This window comes from Heterocephalus glaber, unplaced genomic scaffold (assembly GCF_053883595.1).
Source record: "Heterocephalus glaber isolate CG9 unplaced genomic scaffold, H.glaber_assembly_v1.0 deba00001460, whole genome shotgun sequence".
NCBI lineage: Eukaryota > Metazoa > Chordata > Mammalia > Rodentia > Bathyergidae > Heterocephalus > Heterocephalus glaber.
Window position 1 is genome coordinate 2,118,735 of NW_028258307.1, and position 22,651 is coordinate 2,141,385.

Sequence of the window (22,651 nt, forward strand, 5' to 3'; positions counted from 1 at the left end):
TAAATGACTTTCCCAGTACTGCACAACTGGTCGTCATGGGACTGAGGTAGAATCCAGGCAGCTCAGCTTCTAAACCTTTGGGACCAACCTTTGCCATGAGTCTCTACAGTAAAATATAAACAACTTGATTGTTACGTAAGTGGTAAAATATTTGAAAAAAATCTAAGACTAACAACAAAACTGGAGAAGGAAGCCCCAGTGTTGGGGAGGAAGGCTGGGCATGGGCATGTGGGTTCACACACCAGGCTTCACACGTCTAGGTATGCTCTGTGCCATGGCCTGCAAGGGGCATGCATAGATATGCATTCTGCTGTTATTCTTCAACTGTACACACACATTTTACACATATTACACACAGTGCATGTGTAGGATGCATTTCACAATTGAAAATTGTTTTCTTCAAAGGAATAACTGAGCTGTCCGTGAAGAGCTGAGTGCCCCATAATGGAGAGGACAAGTACAGTTATCCTCCTCCATCAGCCAGAGGGCCAGAGGGAGGTAGAAAAAAACCTCAGTTTCCTTCCACTGTCCAGAGTCTAAGATTCTTCCTTAAGTCTCACTGTAGAATTCACAGGAGAAGTGAATCCCATATCACCTTAGGATTTGAACCAACACCTCTGTAGAGCACCGAAGAATTAATATTTAAGGCTGACAGAAAGGCCACACTGGAGAAAATATACAAGAGCATAATTTACAGCGATGGAGGGTATGAAGGAACTCCTTGATTCATTCAGAGAGCTTTCATTGTGTGTGGTTTTTACATTAATCCTAGTGAGAGAAATATGGGGTCCACTCCAGTAAACAGGTGAGCTACTTGCTTCAGAAGAGGCTTCAGTGAAATATATGTTTGCCCTAGACAAGAATCTTCCTGATGTGTGGTTGGCTGATGCTGGTACCTAGGAGAGCCTGGGCTTGGGAGATCTGAATGACTTAGAGTATCTCAAAAAGAACCATGTAAGATGAAGACTCAGAGCTCTAATCACCAAGGAAGCTGGGCTGATGTGCTGGGTAAGTCGACAAGTATGTGCCTGAAAGGCTGCAGATTTCTTGGACCCACACCAAACCAAGTCAGGATCTCTTGGGAGTAGAGCTCAGAAATCTGTGTTTCTACAAATCCTAGCTGTTGTGGTTTGTAACTGGATGTCCCCCTACCCCACCCTGCAAAGCCTCATGTGATCGTCAGTGGGACTTTCAGAAGGTGATTGGATTATCTACGACTGACTTGACACTAGAAGGTGAAATCTGGTCAGAAGAGGTGGATCACTGTGGGCATGACCTGGAAGGTTATATCTCCCTTTCTGGCTCTTCCCTTGATTCTCCCTGCTTCCTTTCCACCATGTGGTGAACAGCTCTCCTCCGCCATGCCCATCTCTTGCGCTGTCCAAATTGAGGGTGTCAGGTATTGTATCTCAGTGACCAAGAAAGTGACTAAGCCAGGATCCTTCACCCTATAATTCTGCTTCAGGTGTTCTAGGGTGCTGGTAAGACAACCAAATGAATTAAAACCAGAGTTTGTAATCACACCAGCCTGGGTTGAACTGTGTGTCTGTACTTACTTGTATGAGCTGCAGCAGGTGATTTCCCATAGGCCCATCTGCACAACTGGGCAGTGATATTAGTACTCAGAGCAACTGAAAAGATTTAACAAGAGATTTTACACAAAGTACTTGGCTCTCATAAGCACTCAAAATATTTAGCTATATTTATTTACTGTCATTTATGAGTATCTACAATATGCAAGGCAAGATGGAAAGGGGTAGAGGGAAAAGCACAAAATTCAAGAGAACAGCTCCTGTCTTCAAGGAAATTAGATCTAGTAGGGTTGCTTTTAAAGTTTTCCAATAAATCTACCAGGAAAAAAGTAATTCTCAGCCTTTTCTAGACTCATCAAGGCATTGCCAAAGTAAGTGAAAACCACTTTGAAGTCCATGATCTTATCCAGGAAATACCTTTACAAGTTGGAGGTGGAGGACCTACTGGAAATGTGTATCAGCCAAACAGCAACTCTACTCTGAACCGTATTAGAAGCTATGAGTGACTGAACCATTGGTTCACCAAAAGTTGGTCAACGTGTTCTTCTCGGAGCCTTTTGTACTCTAGGCTTGGTGCCAGAAAACATTATAGCTTTGGTGAGTCTCTTTCAAATTCCCCTCCATGGTATGGTGGCTCCCAGGATCCTGTTGACCTATATTCACCAAGTGAAGAGGGAGCTGGGGACCTTGAATTCCCATCCCCTCTGGGGAGGAAACTGGTCTGCAGTGAAAGGCCCTCTGATTTTTCCAGGTTCTTAGGGATAAGGTTTTATAAGTATTATTTTCTGTGTCAAGGGAAGAATATCAGTAGCAACTTGATTTCAAAATGATCATGAATCCACAAACCATGTCCAGGGTTCTAAGGTTCTACAATGCTTCAAAAAAATTACCCCAACGAAACTGATGCAAGGAAAGCTAAAAGGTTGTACCGTGACTCATCTGAACTCCACTCCTGAGTCCATTCCAGAGGTAAGAGAGACTCTTGGGCTTAACGGCAAGCAGTTCAAAGTGGATTCACCCTCTCTCTGGCTCACCCCTGCTTGGGGTTGATGAACCCAGGCTTTAATTCAAAAGATCTCATCGTGAAATTACAGACTGCATAGAAGCAATAAATGAGAGCTAGTGAACACAAAGAAGTAAGAACTTTATTAAGAATTATGTTAATTATGTCAAGAAGAAATTTAAATCAAGATTTCCCAAAGAGGAACAATAGTTGAATACTCCATCCTGAGATAAGTGACAGCTGGTTATTAGGAAAGAGTTATGATTGCTAGTTATGATGCTCAACTTGGTGCTCTGAGTCTGAAGAATCTTCTGGGTGGTTCTTTAAATCATTGATGCCCGACCCTACTTCCACACTAATTATGTGAGAATTTGTGGGGTAAGGGCCTGAGCATGGGGATTTTTCAAAAGATTCCCAAGTGGTTCTGATGGGCAACTTGGGTTGAAAACCATTGCCTTAGTTCACAGAGCTCAGTCACATGAAAAGGTAAATTCTTTTAAAGCAATTTGACTTTTTCCCTTGAGCACCAGAAGAATCATGTTGATTAATTAACATTTTCCAAACAACAGCAATGAATTAACTGCTGCTAATGTTCAGGCCATGGAATTAGACACAACTCCTGTACATCGGATTCATCTCCCCAGACAGAAGCTTGAACATGGATTTCCACAAACGAAGGCTTAGCAAATGACAATCAGAGAAAGGCTGACCTCAGCTGAGCAAGCACTATGCAAGGAGCAAAAAGACAAAACTGCAAGCTTATTTCCACATCCATTCAAATATTTATTTGAAGGCTGGAGAGTCTGAGATTCAGAGAGGATGATCTGTGTCCTCACAGGAACTGACATCTAATGGGGAAAAGGAAAGTAGCAGAGCTTTCCAGCCATGCAATATGTGATTGAGGCACACAGCAAATCTTTGGGGAACCTAAGGAAAACAGGTGAGGATTCCTGGGAAAGGCAACACAGGAGTCAAGTCTAGAAGGTTCAGAAGGAGTCTGCTAGGCCACAGAGGACTAAGGCTTGGACAAAGGTAAGAATGAGCATGCGTGGAAGTGACAACTGCCAGGCAACACTGGAGAAATAAGCAGGAGGCTGGTTATAATGACCCTTTTTTGCATCTACAGATGTTGGACTTAACCTTGGAGGCGGTAGGAGTTATTGGTGGATTTCAAGTAGAGGCCTAGTATGATCACAGCCACATTTAGAATGATCGCTCTACAATTTATGAGACCTTGCTGCTCAAAGTGTGGTCCACAGCATCGTCAGCATCATTCAGGAGATTGTTGGAAATAGAAAATCTTAGGCCCCCACTCCAAACTTACTAAATCAAAATCTACACTTTAACGAGCATCCACATGACTCACACCACATTCAAGTTTCAGATATACAGTTAAAGAGGAGACAGTTTCATGAGGAAGAGGTGGCTCTTTAGAAAAACCAGTTATGACATGACAGGAATAAATTGATAAACCGTCTCTTCAAACAGCACTTTAATAATCACCTCTGGCTAGCCGACTCCAGGAACAGACGGTCCTCCAAAGATCTCATCGATAACAGCAGCATTCAAGCAAGGCTGTACAGGTGAGCAGAATTTTCTCTTTCTATTGACTTCACTTTCTACCAGATTAACTGGAATCCTATTGACATGGCTGTAGCATGAGGACCACATGTCACGTGCACTAGAATATGCCATGACACCCACTCTGGTTTGCATATCTTCTGAGTGTGTCCCTCAAGGGTTCGGATGTTGGAATCTCGGCCTCCAGCAGGATGATGTGAGGCGTGGTGGCAGCCCTTTAAGAGATGAGGTTTAGTGGAAAGTAATTATGGGCACTGCCCTCAGAAAAAAATGTAGTTCTTGGGAAGAGGTTGCTATAAAAGTGCCAGAGTGACCCCTCCCCAGTCTCCTGTCTCGCCATGTGAACTGTCACTCCCATAGTGCCCCACCATGTGCCACTCACCCTGATGCAATACCACTGGGGACTTCCCAAGAGCCAGTGAAATGCTGTGCAGACCTTCCACCTCCTGAACAGAACAGTGAGCTAAATAAACCTCTTTCTCCCTAAAGTACCCAGGCTTGGCTATTTTGCTATAGTAACAGAAAACAAGACTAATACAATATCTATTGTGGAATTGCTGCTCAGGTTCAGCTCAAAAGAAGAGAGGTCCCTTTGCTTGTCCTGATAATAAATACCAGACATGAGACCACAGTTTTTTCCCTCTATTACATCAAAAACCACGGCAGGAGTGGACACTGCCCTGGTGTGAGGACCCAGAGACCCAGCTACAATCAGCTAAGGATTTTGCAATTGCTGATTGCATGGAGGGAGGGTGGAGAGATCTGAGAAGAGAGCTGGAATGGAAGAGGCTGTGTATCTTGGTATCTTGGGACAGGCTCTGGTGGAGAAGAATCCCCTTTGAGCTTGGGTCAGCCCCAGAGGCATCCCTTTTCATCGATAAACAAATAACTGTCTCCCTGGAGTAAATTTGGAAGAATTTGAAAGAGGGAGTGTGGCCTACTAGGTAAGAAGTGGGGGATTTAAAAGCACTCACAAGCAATTAGTCTATAAATAAGTAGAAGTGTACCTCATCTTTAACAATCAGTGTGTTATTGAACAGGGTGCACAAATTGGACTCGGGTTAAATTAAACCTATTTTAAGCCCATTCTGGGAATTTGCTATTTAAAGGAATCCTTTGTAGAGTGGATAATCACCTACTAATGAAGCTTTTGTTAAATCTAGATACAAAGCTGAAGTTTCCAAACTGACTGGGCTGGGGAGATCACCCCAAAGATATCTGGCAAAGTGCAACTTGTCTGTGTGCCACAGAACTGGGCCCAGCAGTTGAGGAGCCCAGCCTCAAAAGGAAATAGTCCTGCTCTTGGGGAAAGTGGGTAGGCAAACAGAGAAAAGGACACATTACCTATGACGGGAAGAGTGTATGAGACCCAGGGGTCAACTGAAGCCGGGGGAGCTGGAGCAGAGACAGCAGATGGGTTAGTGGGCAGTACCCAGGAGGTGGGCAAAAGAGAAGGTGAGGGACCACAGAGGGTGGGAGTTCATACTTACATCACAACTAAGTCCTCCTTCACTCATAAACCTCGGGATTTCTAGTGCCGATACTCAATTGAGAGTGTTCCTCAATACTGCTAACTCAATTACCTGTAGGGCATCTGTGAGTTCTTAACTAGCTGGTTGGCAACAGTAGAAGATGCAAGTAATTTAGTGTTAGTCAAATGATCTTGCACATCTTTACTGAGCACCAAAAGGAGACAGACTGCTGTGTTCAATCTCTTGGGATGCCTTCACAGGAAAGATGGAGTCTAAAGTGAGACTGGAAAGGTGGGGACTATTAGGTAATTTGGAAAGGAAGGATTTTCTCTGGGTCTCAGCACAAATAAAAATAAATAAAATAAAAATATCTATCCAGCCATTGCCTGGTGTGGGGACTCTAAGTAAGGGTCCAGGGCTAGGACCTGGGCACAAGAAAGTTATCCTTCCCAATGGCCATCTAGGATAGTGTCCTCCTCTGTGATTTAACTTTCTAGAGAGCAGAATGTACCCTTCCTATAGCCCAAGGCTGAGTAAGAAGGAAAGTATTCATTTGTTCAACAAATATTTATTGAGTCCCTAATAATGTTGCAATGGGAGCTTGAGAACTGCTCCTTTGTCTTTATGAGGGGTTTGCATGGAGTGGAAGGATAAGGAGAAAGGCTAAGAAATAGTCCTGCAGGTCAAAGACAGTCTAAAGGTAAGGAAGCAAGGCTCAAATGAAGTAAGTTGAGCATTATAAAATAACACATTTGATCCAGGGCTATCAGACCTTGTAATGGGCTCCTTCCAAGGTTAGGCAAGTAGAGGCATTTCCCAAGGGAACTTCTGAGCAATGTGAGGCATGGGGACAGGACCCTCGCAGGGGTAGGTGGACCCTCCTCAGTCTGGCCTGTCTTCTGCACCATGCTACTGCTGCACCTGTTCCCCTCTCCCTGCCAGTTCCCATGGAAGAGAGAGGCTGGGGGTCTTAGAAGGATGAGAAATACCCCAGCACCAGGCCAGAAAATCAGAAAAGAAATCAAGGGATAAAAAAGAACACAATGGATGGGCCAGGGAAAGGGTCAGAAAGGGGTTAAATAGAGTTTTTTAAAAGCTCCATTTAGATTTCAACTAAGATCAGTACCAGCTATTTCTCAAAAGCTTTTAAGAGTCCATGTAGCTTAGCAACTGGCCGGTGTTTGTTTTTTGTTTTTGTTTTACCCATGTCAGCTTCTCAGTAGTTACTATCAGCAAAAAAAATAAATAAATAAAATACTTAGGACTGTGCATTTACTGAGAAATAGGAAATAAGGAATAGAAATGGACTTTATCCTGTCTGGTAAGGTTGTGACAAGACAAATCAGCAAAAAAGGTGACAATTCTGATCATCGGAGGCTCAGAAAATAAACCAAGGTTTGGAGGCTGTCCCTGGGGTCTGGAAGTGCCCTCGGAAGCCTATGTTGCAAACCAAGGCCACTGGTGGCACACTTCTTGAGATGCGTCAGGGAAGGAGCAATGGTAAGTCTCAGTCCCACTCTAGCTGAAAATCAGCACCAACCCAGCCAGTTTGTCTCCACAGACCCCATTTTGGTTTTTTAAATTTTTTTTTATTGGTACATTTTAGGTATACAATATAATGACATTCATCTTTGGAAATTTGCACCTTTACATAATCTCTCTTGCTTATTTTTTTCTCCCTTCCCCTGCCCTCGCTTCAATCCCTCCATCCCTCCCTATTTACAAAGACTTTGTTTCCATTTTTTCATTTTCTCATATTAATTCCATTCCCTTCTTTCCTTTCCCCTACCCCTCCCACTTCCCCTTCCCCTTTGCCCCTTTTCTTCCTATTTCACATTACCTATTATACATTTTAGTCCTTATTTACACTTTCTGTTTCTCACACCAGAGAAACTATTCAGTATTTATACATGTGTATCCTATTTATTTCACTGAAGAGTATCGCCTCAATGTGCATCCATTTAGCTAAAAATATCGCTAATTTCTCATTTTTTATGACTGAGTGGTACTCCATTTTATTAAAAAAAAACACATTTTCTTTATCCAGTCTCCAGTTGATGGGCAATTGTGCTGCTTCCAAGTTTTAGCTATCACAAACTGTGCTGCTGTGAACATGGGTGCACATATATCACTGTGGTCTGATTCTTTTAATTCTTTGGGGAAGATCCCCAGCAGAGGAATAGCGGGGTCAAATGGAACCTCCAATCCTAGTTGTTTGAGGTATCTCCACACTGATTTCCACAGTGCTTGCACCAGTCTACACTTCCACCAGCAGTGGAGCAGGGTTCCCCTTTCCCCACAGCCCCACCAGCATTTGTTACTGGTTGATTTCATGATAGCAGCCATTCTTTCTGGGGTGAGGTAGAATCTCGGCATTGTTTTCATTTGCATCTCTTGAATGACCAGTGATGTTGAACATTTTTTCATATGTTTATTTGCTATTTCTACTTCTTTGTCTGAAAAATGTCTGTTCATTTCAGATGCTCATTTTTGGAATGAGAATGCCATTTTGTATCCCACAGTTCCCAGGTGAGTGCTCCCCCAGGACCAAAGGGGCTGGGAAATTATTTCAGGCTCTTTTACCCCTGACTCCAGACCTCTATGAAAACCCCGACCCCCTCACTTCCAGACACTGCTGTATTTTTTGTTTTTTGGTTTTTTTGTTTTTGTTTTTGTGGTGCTGGGGATTGAACTCAGGACCTTGTGCTTCCAAGGTAGGCATGGTGCCACTGAGCTAAATCCTGGCCCAACACTGGTGTTTCTTCTAGTGAAGATTATTTTGAAAGTGCAAGGACCGTGAGCTTACCCAGGTGTGGGGATGACTCTCACTGGAAGGGTAAAATCACAGACATACACACACCTTGGCCTCTCCTCGCTGCTGCCTTGGAGTCAGCAGCAGGAATCTGCCATGACTTACAGAGGGGACAGCTCCCGCACAACTTGTAGATCAGCACCACAGTGGCGGACAGCTCATAGCAAGGAGCTGTTCCAGATTTGTCAACTCTCTCAAAGCCTGGTTAGCTTAATCCCAGCACTTGGGAGGCTGAAGAAGGAAGATCAGTTTGATTGAGGCCATTCTGGGCTACATAGCTAGTTCAAGACCAGCCAGGAGTACATAGTGAGACCCTACCCCTAAAACTCAAATAAATAAACAAAACTCAGTCTTGTGAGGAAAGCAAATTTGCCCACTGAGCCTCTCCTTCTGCCACACTACGTGGCACACAGCCTTCAGCCAGAGATTTCCAATTAGATCTCATTGGCCAATACTGTCAGATGACCATTTCTAGCTGCAAAGGAGTAAAGAAGGAAGGAAGGAAGGTATTTAGCTTTTCCAGTCTTCATCATTAAAGGGGGGTGGGGAGAGTTCACACAATCACCCAATGTGTCTGCTACCAACAAAAACAGCTCCTGTGATGCCACTTCCTCACCAAGAGAATGGACTCATTCCAGCACCTATTTCATAGGGAGGATGTGACGCTATGTGACACACTGCTCACAGGATAGAGGCTCATCAGATCCCAGGACAAACACTGGGCAAATGAGTCACTGCAGGAGATAAGCAGACAAAACTCTGGGTGACAGTGTGGTGCTGCTGTCTGTGAAGAACTTCCTGAACTGGAAAGGTGAACATCAGTATAAAAGCCATGAAGCATGAGTCCTCAGGCAGGACACAGATCTGAGAGGGTCAGAAGGAAGCGTCAGTATCTTATTCACCCACTGTGAGGTCTCCAGGGAAATACAGGGCCCATCCTGGGGATGGGTGCAGTTAGAGGAGGAGGGTGGTGGGTACAGATGTAATTCAGGGTACAGTTATCAACACTCATGGTGACATCCAGATGGACTTGCTCAGCCCTGGACTTTCTGGGGATAAGAAAATGACAGTTGAGTGGGGAATTAACTCAGTGGTTCTGGTGCCTGCCTTGCAAGCCCAAGGTCCCAAGTTTGATCCCCAGTACCAAGAAAAAGAAAGAAAATGACAGATGTCTTTTCAAACACACAGCCCCTCACTGCCTGCTATGTGGTCCCACAAGTGACCATGCTGCCATTTCCTGGGCATACAAGTGCTCTTACCTAAGAACCACTTCTGAGTAAGGTGCTCAATGGTATGTCCAAAGGAATGAAGGTTCTTTCCTCAGTCCACAGACCGAATCCACATCAACTTTCCGCTAGGCACATGGAAGAGACAGAGAAACCTAGAAGAGAAAGTTGTAGAAGAAAAGTTTTACTGACCATCAACTTCATTTCAATGCCATAAAATGAAGGAACCCCATGAAATGGGGTAAACCCAATGTTACCCCATAGATTTCAGAAGTCACAAAGGGAAAAGTAATACATTACCATGAGAAATTCAGATGCCATTGATGATGATAATCACCATGACAGCTAATGTACCTTGAGTGTTTGCTGTGTGCCTGACACTGTTCTGGGTATTTTGCATGAATTATGGATAACATGCAAAGGGGAGCTCTCCTCATTTCCCCCTCCTCCCTCATCCTTCCCCTAATGATGCCAGCTTGCTTCCTGAGTTTCTTCCTGTTGTGGGGACCCCTGAGCCTGTTTCAAGTCTTGGTCCATAAAGTGATTCTGCAAAAGGGAAGTGGTTGGTGGACTCTTGAGAGGCTGAGGGCCCCCAGAGTGGTGTGGGCCTGTGCTTTGACCCAAATGGAGCCATCCAGGGGGAAGCACAGGAAAAGCAGCTCCCTGGAGAAGGAAGAATGGATGCATTAAGACGGGGGCTTCCCTCAGAAGTCATCCATCACCATGACAGCAAAACGGAGCTCGGAAATCAGAGGACAGGGACACACAGGAGCTCCCCGACTAATGCCCAGAAGAATGGAACTGGATGATCCTCTTACAGTTCTACCTCAGACACCCCAGCCTCCACCCTTAGCCTAGCTCAAGCGCAGTTAGATTTCCCATTTGCTGCCTGACCCTTGATATTTTAATTAGGGTTCACACAACCCTCACCATCTTCTCAGTTGAATCAGAAAATTTGCAGTCATTTACCTGGAGGTCTGAGCTCCAAATCCTTGGACCAGTATGAAAGGATGCTTTGATTGGATTGATGAGATTGGCCAGATGTTTTTCTCTTCATTCTGGCATGGCCTCAGGTCTGTATCTGGTTACAGCACCAGAGCCTGAGGGCAGAGATGAAGGAGGAGTAAATACGCATCTTTTAAACCTAGGCTTCTGCTTGCTGCACTTTGCTTTAATAAATTAGAGTGAGCCCAAGAGGTTTCCACCAGCCACATCCATGCAAAGTGATTCCTCCCTGTCGATGACCCTTCTTTAGTGACAGCTACAATTCGCAGGCACTTGACAGTTTACCAGGCTCTTCTACATCTATTACTTCATTGAAATCCAAGTGCAACAAGATATTATTTTTATTTCACAATCAAGAATCAATTTTTCCTCCCCCTTAAAGACCAGTTCCTGAAGGGAGGGCAGGGGAAGGGGGAAAAAATAAGAACCAAAAGAGATTATGTAAAGGTGCAAATTTCCAATGATGAATGTCATTATATTGTATACCTTAAGTGTACCAATAAAATTAATTTTAAAAAACACTACTTCCCTCTGGTCTTACCTAAATAAAAAGTCCAGCCTTGGGCTGGGGATACAGCACAGAGGTAGAGCGCTTACCTAGTGTGTGTTAGGCCCTGGCTTTGGTCCCAAGCATCAGAAAGAAAGTCTTTTATAAGACTCAACTCTTGGGATCAGAGGTTTTTGAGGTTTCACACCCAAAAGGAAATAAATTTGGCCCCCAAGACAACCTCAAAAAGAGTTGTAGTCAGGATGGCACAGTCAGGGACATAATTCTCACTGACTATAGCGAGTAGATAACAATAAATAAATCAATCAATTAATTAAATGCATTTAAATGTATGGCTTGACTCAAAAACCAGATAAACATTTCCGCGCATTATAAATGGAACAGACATGGTGGCACACACCTGTAATCCCCTCACTCAGGAGGCTGAGCCAGAGTTTGAGACCAGTCTGGGCTACATAGTGAATTCAACTCCAGCCTGAACTACATAGCGAGACCCTGTCTCAAAAGAATCATACAAACCAAAATAAATAAGTAAATGGAACAGAAAAGCAAATGGGTGAGATGAAGCAGGGTCAAAGCTACTGCTGCATGGTCCTGGGCCTGGTCCACTAGCAGGTGAGGACTCCACTCCCATGACAGTGTCACTTAGCATGGTCTTCATGAGACTGAGAATCTCATCTGGGTGCCTCTAGAAGCCACAGGACCATGGCTCCCCCTGCTTCCCCAGCCTCTTCTTTGCTCCAAAACAAATGTTTTTAAAGCTGCTGCTGAACCAGGCATGGTGGCCCAGGCCTGTAATCACAGCCCTCTGAGAGGCCAAGGCAGGAGGATCTCAAGCTCCACCCCAGCCTGGACCACTTAGTAACTTAGTGTCTCAAAATAAAAAATAAAAAGGGCTGGGTATGCAGCTCAGGGTGAAGGTCCTGGGTTCTGTCTCCCAGCCCAGTACCCGTCCCACACAAGAAAGGTACGATCAGAAACAGGGAGTGGGGTGGAGATATATAGGAAATCTGTCCCTGCCTCTTTTTCTGTGACTCTAAAACTGCTCAAAACAATCAGGTCTAATTTAAATGAACAAACAACACTACTCCCGAGTGCCTCTGGGAGTGGGGGGGGGGGCTATAGGAGGACCTGGATGCAGACTGCAACCAGCCCAGCCTGGTGATCAAAGAAGACAAGTTTGCTCTGCCTTCCTCCTGGCTGATGCCGATGAGAGACACTCACTCGTGGCTCTGGGATGCACATGATGGTTCCCAAATGTCCGCTTGTAGCCTTGGTAACTCTACAACAATGGGTACTTATGGATTAATTCCAGGCGGAGGATAAGGACCCCGTCTCCCTCAGCCCACAACCCAGACATACCTCACACACAGCAGGTCATGTGTAATGACCGGTGCTGTGCTAAGTCCTCCTCTGCCTCTTTGCAAAAGCCCCGTGCTCATTTCTCCAGCCATAGTCTCCCCCTCAGGAGGCTCCCGGGTGACCTGTCTCCATGCTGTTCCCAGAGTCCAGCCACCTGTGTGTCCATGTGAATGCCACACTTGTCCCAGCACTAAGCAAAGTCCCACCACCAACAAAGCTGGGAGAATGGGGTTATTCAGATCCTGCACTACCAAAAACAAAAATAGCAGAAATCATTCTGCTTTAGCTGAGTAATTGCTGGAACCGATGCAAGGGTATTGTGGGATAAAACATGTGGGGACTGAGTGGGTAGCCTCAAAAATAACCCCTGTGTTCACACCCTGTGTGATCACCTCCCCCGAGTGTAGGCAGGTTTTACTGACTCACTTCTAAAGAACAGAATTTGGTGTCCGGCATGGTGGTGCATGCCTATAGTCCCAGCACTGGGGAGGCTGAGGCAGGAGAATTGCCTTGAGCTCAAGTCCAGCCTGGGTTACATAATGAGTTCAAAGCCAGCTTCCACTACATAGCAAGACTCTGTCTCAAAGAGAGAGAGAATAGAATTTGGCAGAAATGACAGTATGCCACTTCCAAGACGCAGTTATACAAAAGCTACAGCTTCCCTTAGGGGCTTTCTCTTGCTGTCCCTAGAGAGAAGCCACCACCATGTCATGAGACAGCCTTGCAGTAACCTGTGGGTGCCCACACAGCAGACTGATCCTAAAAGCAGTGCCAGCCCCTCAAACTGGGCCTCCAGCTTCCTCCCAACCCCTACCCCATCCCTACCATGACCGTAGCCTCCTGAGCCAGAATCACCAGCTGAAGTTTCTCCCAGGTTCCTGACCCACCTAGAAACTGTGAAGTCATAAATATTTGCTGTTTTCAGGCACAACATTGTGTGGTCATTTGTAATGCAGCAATAGAGGACAAATGCACCTGTTTTTTGTGGGTTTTATTTTGTTTTGTTTTGTTTATTTGGGCCCTTGAAGGTTTCTTTTGTTTCTTTCTCAGTTTTTGTTTTTGTAGGGCTGGGGTTAAACCCAAGGCCTTTGTACTAAACTACATCCCTAGCCCTTCTTAATTTGTATTTTGAGACAGAGTTTCAACAGGTCACTAAGTTGCCCAGGCTGGGCTCAAACTCACAGTCCTCCTGCCTCAGCCTCCCAGAGAGTGCTAGGATTACAGGCATGTACCACCACATCCAACTAAGGCATTCCTTTCAACATGCATCGACCCCACAGCCCTGACCACCTCTCTAGATGTTCCCCACATTTGTTTATGTGTCCGCACATGCATTCATCCAGTTACACGGCAATGTTGGTATTTCATGCATATTTGGATGCTAAACACAGCACTCAAACACAAAATATCATTTAAATGTACACAAGAGCTCTCACATGCGGTCTTGCTTCAGGTTCCTGGGAACACAGGCCCTGAAGCATTTATGGTGATACAATTATGGGGCCTCACAGAGGGAGAAGGTTGGAGATACAGCTCTACCTCGGTTCTCATCGGCTTCGGAACTCATCAAGCCAGGTGCCCGTCACATTTTCATGAGAATAAAAATGTTTCACCACTTGGTGCTGGTGTCAGTGTCACAGTGGCTCTGGAACAGTGCAGGCCCGCCTGCCCCTCCTTGCTGTCTTATACTATGTGCCTTTTAAGTGGTCATCATGGGCCACACAAAGGTTAAGAGTGATACCACTAAGCCTAAAGGGCTTGCATTAGCCCAGCAAAAGGCTAAAATTAGCCCAGTAAAATGGGAAGGCTCTGGGATAATTACATTATTTCTTATGGGAAAAACTGGTTCGGTACTCCTTGATTTTGTCCCCAGTCTCTCGTTCCAGAAGAAATTAACCAAGAGTATACACCCAGGCATGACTATGTATAGAAGGGATATGTTACCCAGCTTTGCAAAATAGCACCACCAGTTGCTCAGTTACGAGAAAGTCTTCAGAAAGATCGTGCTGCTGTCTCAATGTGTGTACCCCCTAGAGTTCATGCATTGAAACCCTGACCCTTAAGGCTATGGTATTGGGAGCTGGGGCTTTAGGGAGGTGATAGGTTCAGGAGGATGGAGCCATTGTGAATAAAGTTAGTGTGCTTGTAAAAGAGGCCATAGAGGGAACATTCTCTTCTGTCAAGAGAGGAAACCGGGAGGAGAGAGCCACTAGGAAGCAGGAAGATCACACACACACACACACACACACACACACACACACAAACCAGATCTGCCAGTGCTTGATCTCAGACTCCCCAGCTGCCAATACTGAAAGAAGGAAATGTCTGCTGTTTAGAAGCCACTTGATCTATGGTGTTTTGTTACAGCAGCCAGGATTGGCACAGACAGTCACACAGGGTCCGGGGCAGGGTGGAGCACAGAGTGACTCACTGATTTGTTAGTTCCATCCTGGCTCCTCTGCGTCACTCACACAGCTCATCCACTGGAATGGTGTGACCCCCTAGACTTCCAGGTTGATCGTCCAGGCCCTCCAGGAAGCCACCAAGGAAACCAAGTCCTACCCCTGTGGCATGTGTCAAGTCACCCAGAGGCACTGGGGCTGCTGGGGCTGCCACACCAGCAGACATCCTAGAGACCTGGCCAAAGTCTGGCCCTCGGCAAGGGAAGGCAGAGAGAGATGGCCGTGTTAGAAGAAGTGACAGAGGAACCCTTGAAGACATCGGTGTAGGAAAAGGCTTTATGAACAAAACCTCAGTTGCCCGTGAACTAGCACAAACAATCAACAAATGGGATCTCTTCTTATTAAAAGGCTTCTGCACAGCAAGAGAAACCACCAGCAGTGTGAAGAGACAGCCCACAACGTGGGAAAAAATCTTCACCTGCTCTTCCTCAGACAAAGGTCTACTATCTCGAATCTATAAAGAACTTAAAAAGATCAGACCCCCCAAATTTAAAGACCCAATCTGAAAATGGGCATCTGAAATGAACAGACATTTCTCAGACAAAGAAGTAGAAATAGCAAATAAATACATGAAAAAAATGCTCAACATCACTCATCATTGGAGAGATGCAAAAGAAAACAAAGCTGAGATTCCACCTCACCCCAGAAACAATGGCTGCTACCATGAAATCAACCAATAACAAATGCTGGTGGGGCTGTGGGGAAAGAGGAACCCTGCTCCACTGCTGGTGGGAATGTAGACTGGTGCAAACACTGTGGAAATGAGTATGGAGATACCTCAAAGAACTAGGCCTGGAAGTCCCATTTGACCCAGCTATTCCCCTGCTGGGGATCTTCCCCAAAGAATTAAAAGAATCATACCACAGTGATATATGTGCACCCATGTTCATAGCAGCACAGTTTGTAATAGCTAAAACTTGGAAACAGCCCAAATGCCCATCAACTGGAGACTGGATAAAGAAAATGTGGTTTTTTTTAAAAATGGAGTACTACTAAGCCATAAAAAATGAGAAATTAGAGACATTTATAGCTAAGTGGATGCACATTGAGGCGATACTCTTAAGTGAAATAAATAGGATACACATGTGTAAATATTTAATAGTTTCTCTGGTGTGAGAAACAGAAAGTGTAAATAAGGACTAAAATGTATAATAGGTAATGTGAAATAGGAAGAAAAGGGGCAAAGGGGAAGGAAGTGGGAGGGCTAGGGGAAAGGATAGAAGGGAATGGGATGAATATGAGAAAATGGAAAAATAGGAACAAAATCTTTGTAAATAGGGAGGACTGGAGGGGTTGAAGGGAGGGCTGGGCAAGGGTGAAAAATAAGAACCAAGAGAGACTATGTAAAGGTGCAAATTTCCAGTGATGAATGTCATTATATTGTATACCTAAAATGTACCAATGATTAGAATGAATAATCGATAATGTAAAATAGGAAGAAAAGGTCCAAAGGGGTAGGGGTAGTGAGAGGGGCAGGGGAAAGGAAAGAAGGGAAAGGAAAAATGCTGAGAAATGGAAAAAATGGAAATAAAGTCTTTGTAAATAGGGAAGGGTGGAGGGGGTGAAGGGAGGGCTAGGAATGGGGAAACAATAAGGACGAAGATGCATTATGTAAAGGTACAATTCCCAATGAGAAATGTAATTGTGTTGTATAGGTATGTACCAATAAAAGAATTTAATAAAATGCAAAAAAAAAAAAAAAAAAAAAAGAAGTGACAGAGGAGCCAGCTGGGTCCTTAGTGAGAGAGACAGGTAGGAACCGCAGGGTAGGTAAGGCTGAGCCATTGGGGAGGAGTCCAGGCTGGGCCTGGGATAGGTATAGACACAGCTAAACACCCACTCTCCGTGCTGCCGCTTTTATGTTTGAATTGCAATGGATGCGTTTGGCTGTACATAGATTGACTCACACTTGATTGCCTGCCCCTTGAATACAGGGCTGAGCCATACTGGATGGAAGGCTTAGAAGAGGAGGTCTGCAGCTCTTGCAGCTCTTTTTTATGGAGGCACCCTTATTCCTCCAGGGAAATTCACTTTCCTGAAAACTTAATATTGCTTAATTCCATTTTCTGTTCTCTTAGCATGATGTCAGCAAGAATACAGGAAGATGGGAACCTGCCCAGGATGCAGACACAACTGAGACCTGAACCAATCTTTCTGGAGTTGGGATGGCTCTTCAGAGTCATCCCAAATTGAGACCAGGGGGCCAGGCCTTTGTATTCTTTTGTCAGGCAGAGAGAGAGGGACAGAACCTTGCAAGAGACAGATCCCTGTGACCAAGAGTCAGTCCCAGCAAGGACAGCTCTGCACCATTCACAGCCAGTCCTTCGCAGCAAGCAGGGAAGGGGGCTTGGGGCCACAGTTAACCCCAAAGCTCCTGGATATTTCCCTTCCAAAAGGTCTAAATGCAGGTTCAGTGTCCAATGCCTGCAGAGGGCTGTCCTCCCAAAGAAAAAGGGCAAACCTACTATGTGCTCCAGGCCAAGAAAGAAACCAGCCAGATCAAATCAAATAACCTCAATCCTGGGTCAGAAAATCCCACAGAAATCTCCCAAATGTGACCAAACCCTTCTAGTGACTCCCTCACCTGTCATCTGGTTGCTTCTAGGGTTCCTGCTTGTACAGAGACAGGAGGACCTGTCACTGTGCCCACACTAGTCACCAGGGTCCAGGAGCCCCACCCCACCCCGCTTCCCAAAATGAGAGCTTCCCAAGAGCAGTCTGGTGCTATGGGGTTGGACATGGTGGAGAATGGGTCCCTGTCCTGCCTGTTTTCTAGCTTTTTGTGTTGTTGTTGTCATTGTTGTGAATCTGTTTTATACCCAGGTTTAGGTAAGATGTTTTCTGAAGAAAGGTTAAGAAAATGTCTTTGAAACTCTCTCATCTTGTTTTGTATTCAAGTGCTTGGTATCAACATTATTGAATTGACCTCCTTTTCAGTACCTGGGCTTCCTCATTCTAAACACAAGCTCCTGCCTCTCTCATACTTGCTAATTTCCCATTTTCACCAGGAAACTGTAGCCAAAGCTCTTAGCAGTATCTTGCTGGGATTGCCTAACATGTTCTCCCATTGTGTTCCCTTGACTAAAGTTGCCTGCTAGAGTGGTAAACAGTGTTTGCTTACCATCAACATTTTTGGCATGAAATTTTCATTTTAAATACATACAATTGTTATGTTTTATATCTAGATGTCCCCCTAAACCCTCATGTATCATAGGCAGGGCTTAGGAAGGTGACTAGATGGCAGGGGCCTTATAGCTGATTGCTCTTAGGAGGCTGTTAGGAGGCCTGGTTGGAAGAGGCGGGTCACTGTGGGTGTGACCAGGAAGTTCACAGCTTTCTTCCTGGCTCCTCCCTGGACTCCCTGCTTCCTGTCCTCCATGCTGTGAGCAGCTCTTCTCTGCCATGCCCGTCTATCATGCTGTCCTGCCTTGGAGCCAGCCAACTTTGGGCTGAAATGTGAGCCAAAATAAAGCCTTTAAGCTTTAAGTTGCAAATGTTGGATATTTTAATCCTAGTGATGATGAAAGTAACTAAGACTAAGAAAGTAACTAACTAAAGTAACTAAGAAAGTAACTAATTCAGATCTTAGGTGTATGAATCTAAAGAAAAATATTAAGTAAATAATGTAACAGTTGTGGCAAAAATCATGGAGTGGTATAGAGGTGTGTGCACCTACCCTGGGCCGGGTCCCCATCCCTGGGTATTCTGTCCGTTCCATCCAAACACAACCTGGCAAGACTTCTTTATTGTGCACAAGAACGCTAGAGTCTATGGCTGGGTACAGGACACCTGCTCAGCATGTGTAAGCCCCTGAGATCAAACCCCAGCATCAAAAATAAAATAAAACAGGGGGCTGGGGATTTAGCTCAGTGGTTCCACCCCCTGCCTCGAAAGTGCAAGGTCCTGAGTTCCATCCCCAGTACCAAAAAATAAAAAATAAAATAAAACAAACCCCAGAGACCCTAAGTCTACAAATTGGAGGTGAGCACCAGGACCCCAGGACATTCTGACACCCGCTCAACCCCCTCCCAGGATATCAATTCTCCAACTCCACCAGGCCAGGAATTCCTTAAGGGCAAAAATTATGTCTTCCTCATACTTAGTTGTATAATTAGCACAGAACAGTTATCTAATAAATGTTTGTGCAATAAAGTCAGGCTGTAAGACAAAAATTATATGAATCAGAAATGCCAAGCTGGGAAAGACCTTTCTGTTTGTACAAATGGAAAGTGAATCTCAGAGAGGTTTGCAGACAGAACTGAGATCGGCCAAACTTCTGAGCTCCAGGTTAGGATTCTTTCCCACACAGCCCTAGCCCATTGCCTATTGATTTGGCAGCCTCCTCAGGTTGGAGCAGGAGCTGACAAAACCGTTGATGATGGGCACATGAGTTTGATTCGCCACGGCATCATTCAAGGCCTGCTTTATGCAAAAGTATAAGAGAAGCCTAGATAGAGCAGCATGACTGAAGGGGAAAGAACAAGCAAATTTCCTACCCTAAGGGCTCAGTAGTGAAGCCTTCAAAATGCATATACCAGCCTTCTTTATCTGTCTCGAGTCCCCATTGTTATTGCCATAATGCAGGAGCTCATTCAACCCATCCCTGAGAGACAAAGCAGTGCAGTCGTTAGCATGTAGGCTCTACAGCCAGACGCCTAGGTTCAAGTCCTGACTCTGCTTCCAACTGTCTCTATCAACTCACTCAGTTTCCTTAACATTCTCTGTACATCCACTCTCTCAACTGTAAAACTTGGATAATAATTCCTAAGTTGAGGGTCAGCACAGTGAAGTGCTAATTGTTTCAGGCATCATCAGGTGCACACATCTGATGGGAGGGATGCAAAATGTACAAAAATAACTAAGTTGAAGAGACACCATAAGAGTCATAAGGGCTGTGCACATAAACACCTAACACTCAGGGAGGGAGTGCCAACCTGTGAAGTAGATGGTCCAGACATTCTACTGGACAAGCAATGAACAAGGGGATAGAATGGATCTTGCACATCCCCATCATCACAAAGAGTGGGTGGCATAGCCAGGCTCCACAGACCGGCTTCTCCTGCAGAGCCTGTACTCCTAACCCTCCTATAGGACACACCTTCCCTGACAGCATGCTCTACTGCAGGTGTGACATGTGACAGAGGCCTACATTGTCTCTACGGATAGACCAACATTCCTCAGTGGTAACCTCACCCTCAGGATGCTGCAGGGTGACCTGTCCGCAAGGGACCTCACCAAGCCAAATAAATCCCCATTGTGTGTGCTGAACAGTCGCTAGTGTGGTTAATTAATTAATTAGCTAGCAGATTTACAAACACACTAATAAGCCAATGATACCTAATTAGACCTGTTACTACCAACCCAATATGAATATCATAAGACTGGAAATAGTCCACAGGCACAATTCTTTCCCTGGTACCTAGAACAGAACTAGCACCTAGTATGCAATCAGTAAGCATCTTTTGATAAATAAACTTACTCCTGGCTTATACTCATTTTCATGTTCAAATGTCTTTGACATTTTTATGATTAGTGTTGTATTTGGTATGTCTTTAGGTGCCTGACCTCCAAAGGAAGTCCAACTTCCCTAATATTAATGCAATGTCTGCCCTTTCCTAACCCCTCCATCAATCAAAGAAGTCCAGAAATCACAAGGAAAGTTCATTTGCTATGCAACTTCATTAGAAGACTTTTCTCCCAAAAGCCCCAGAGAACACCTTTCTCAGGCAAAGAATACTGAGGAGACCACGAATGGAATGGTGAGCAAGTTAATGGGCTCAGAAAAGAACAAAAATTCTATAACAAAGAACATTTCAGCAGCCTAATTAAGGAAAGTGGACCAGGAATTAGAGACGGAGCCACCTGTTACAAGAGAAATTAGAACAAGTCTGAAACCAATGACCCACTTTCCTACGCTACAATCTTTAGTCAATGTGGTCACAATGCAACTGATGTTCCTGTTAGCTGTACACTTCTAGAAGAAACTGTAATCACAAATCCTACTCTAAAATATGGCCTGGCCTCCCTCACTTGCAAAGAAGGATCTGGCCTCTCCACAGTCAGAGTCCTGGCAAGAAATGCAAACCAGCTAAGCAAGGAGAGCTAGCAAGAGACTCTTCACAAGGCCATCAGCAGGACTGGAAGAAACTAACAAGAAATGGCAACATCAAGCGCTCAATACTATCCTTGGACAAAGGGACAAGGGGAGGTGTTGGTAACATGGAGAAGTAGCTGTATGGGGATGTAGAGTTGGGGGTACTCTCCAGGAAGACATTTTAGTCTTTTGATACAGGCTGCAGCAACCAGTGAGGAAGCAGCCAGGGGAATAAACACCCTGCCACCCTCCTGCTGACCCAATCTAAGGACCTGGAGATCAAGGATGAGCTCAAAGAAAGATGAAGGATAGAGAATGGGTCAGGATGGCAGAGGATGCAGATGCGATGACGTCCTTGAGCCCCACACATCCCCCGTATTTTCTCACCCGTCTGCATCACATTGCCTACTTGTATGGACCATATGAAGACTTCCTGTGATCTCTGGCTTCTAGTTGGGTTCAGCCAGTGGCAAAGATGAGAATGTAATGGTGATGTTTGTTTTTCTGGTTATCTCCAGCTGGCTGTGACCCTCAACACAGGGAGGCTGACTACCTAACCCTACAAGTCTGTTCCAGGAATGTGACTCTCCTGGTTCCTTCAGATTATCCCATGACAGCTTTTACAAGGTGCCATTTTGTTTTTATAAGATGATGTTTTTCTACAGTAACACATCCCCTATTTTAATGGAAGTTAATGAGAAACTAGAGTTTATTTCCCAGAAATCCATTTTCACATTTTCCAAACCTGTTAGAATACAGAAATTCCTCTGCATAAAGGATATTGAGGCAAGGGACAGCTTGTGATAAGACATGTTTGTGCTATTATATGAGTAGGAGAAAATGTGAGTCACAGAGGAGTGTCCTTTCTCCAAAACACTGGGACTCTGCCACTGGCCAGCTCTTAACTCTGAGCTTAGGTGTGTCTCAATCTAAATGTTGAAACCAAACTTGGAGGGCCGGGGATTTAGCTCAGTGGTTTCGCCGCCTGCTGCGCAAGCACAAGGACCTGAGTTCGATCCCTGGTACCAAAAAAAAAACCAAACTTGTGCCCTGGGGGTATAGCTCAGTGGTAAAACTCATGCTTAGCATATGTGAGGCCTTAGGTTCAATTCCCAGCACAGCTATCAAAACAAACAAACAAACAAACAAACAAAAAACCCACACTGGTCAGGTCATTCAGTAAATACAGATTAAGGGGATATTAATCAGAAGAGGCCTGGAATTCTTACTGTGTCTTTCTCATCTTAAAAGAAAATTGTCACCGCTCTTCATTGTGTTTTGAATAAAACAAAGTCCTAAGCATAAACTCCAAAGCCTTCTGAGAGCCAATTCCAACCTGCTCTCTCTCCTCCCCTCATCCTGTGTGTCAGCCATACCCAGCCACAATACCACTCGCCATCCACATCCTGGTCTTTTCCTCTCTGTGGCCATGTCCTCCCTCTGCCTGAAACATGCTTTTATTTCTGTCAGAATTCTACTTGATACCCAAAGACTTCACGGCAGCACAATCTTTCATAGGCAGCAACTGAAAACAACCCAAATATCCCTCCGTGGGCAAAGGGACAAACTGTGGCATAGCCATACAGTGGGGCTG

General features: G+C 44.9%; 1 long non-coding RNA gene across 1 annotated transcript; it reads right to left on the reverse strand.

Annotated features, from left to right (window-relative positions):
- Positions 1–2,260: 2,260 nt before the first annotated feature.
- Positions 2,261–12,741, reverse strand: LOC110349996 (uncharacterized). The gene is made up of 4 exons (XR_002396236.2): positions 12,502–12,741; positions 10,596–10,726; positions 9,660–9,781; positions 2,261–4,331 (listed from the first exon to the last, which is right to left on the reverse strand). It is a non-coding gene; the product is annotated as an uncharacterized LOC110349996 (long non-coding RNA).
- Positions 12,742–22,651: the final 9,910 nt, after the last annotated feature.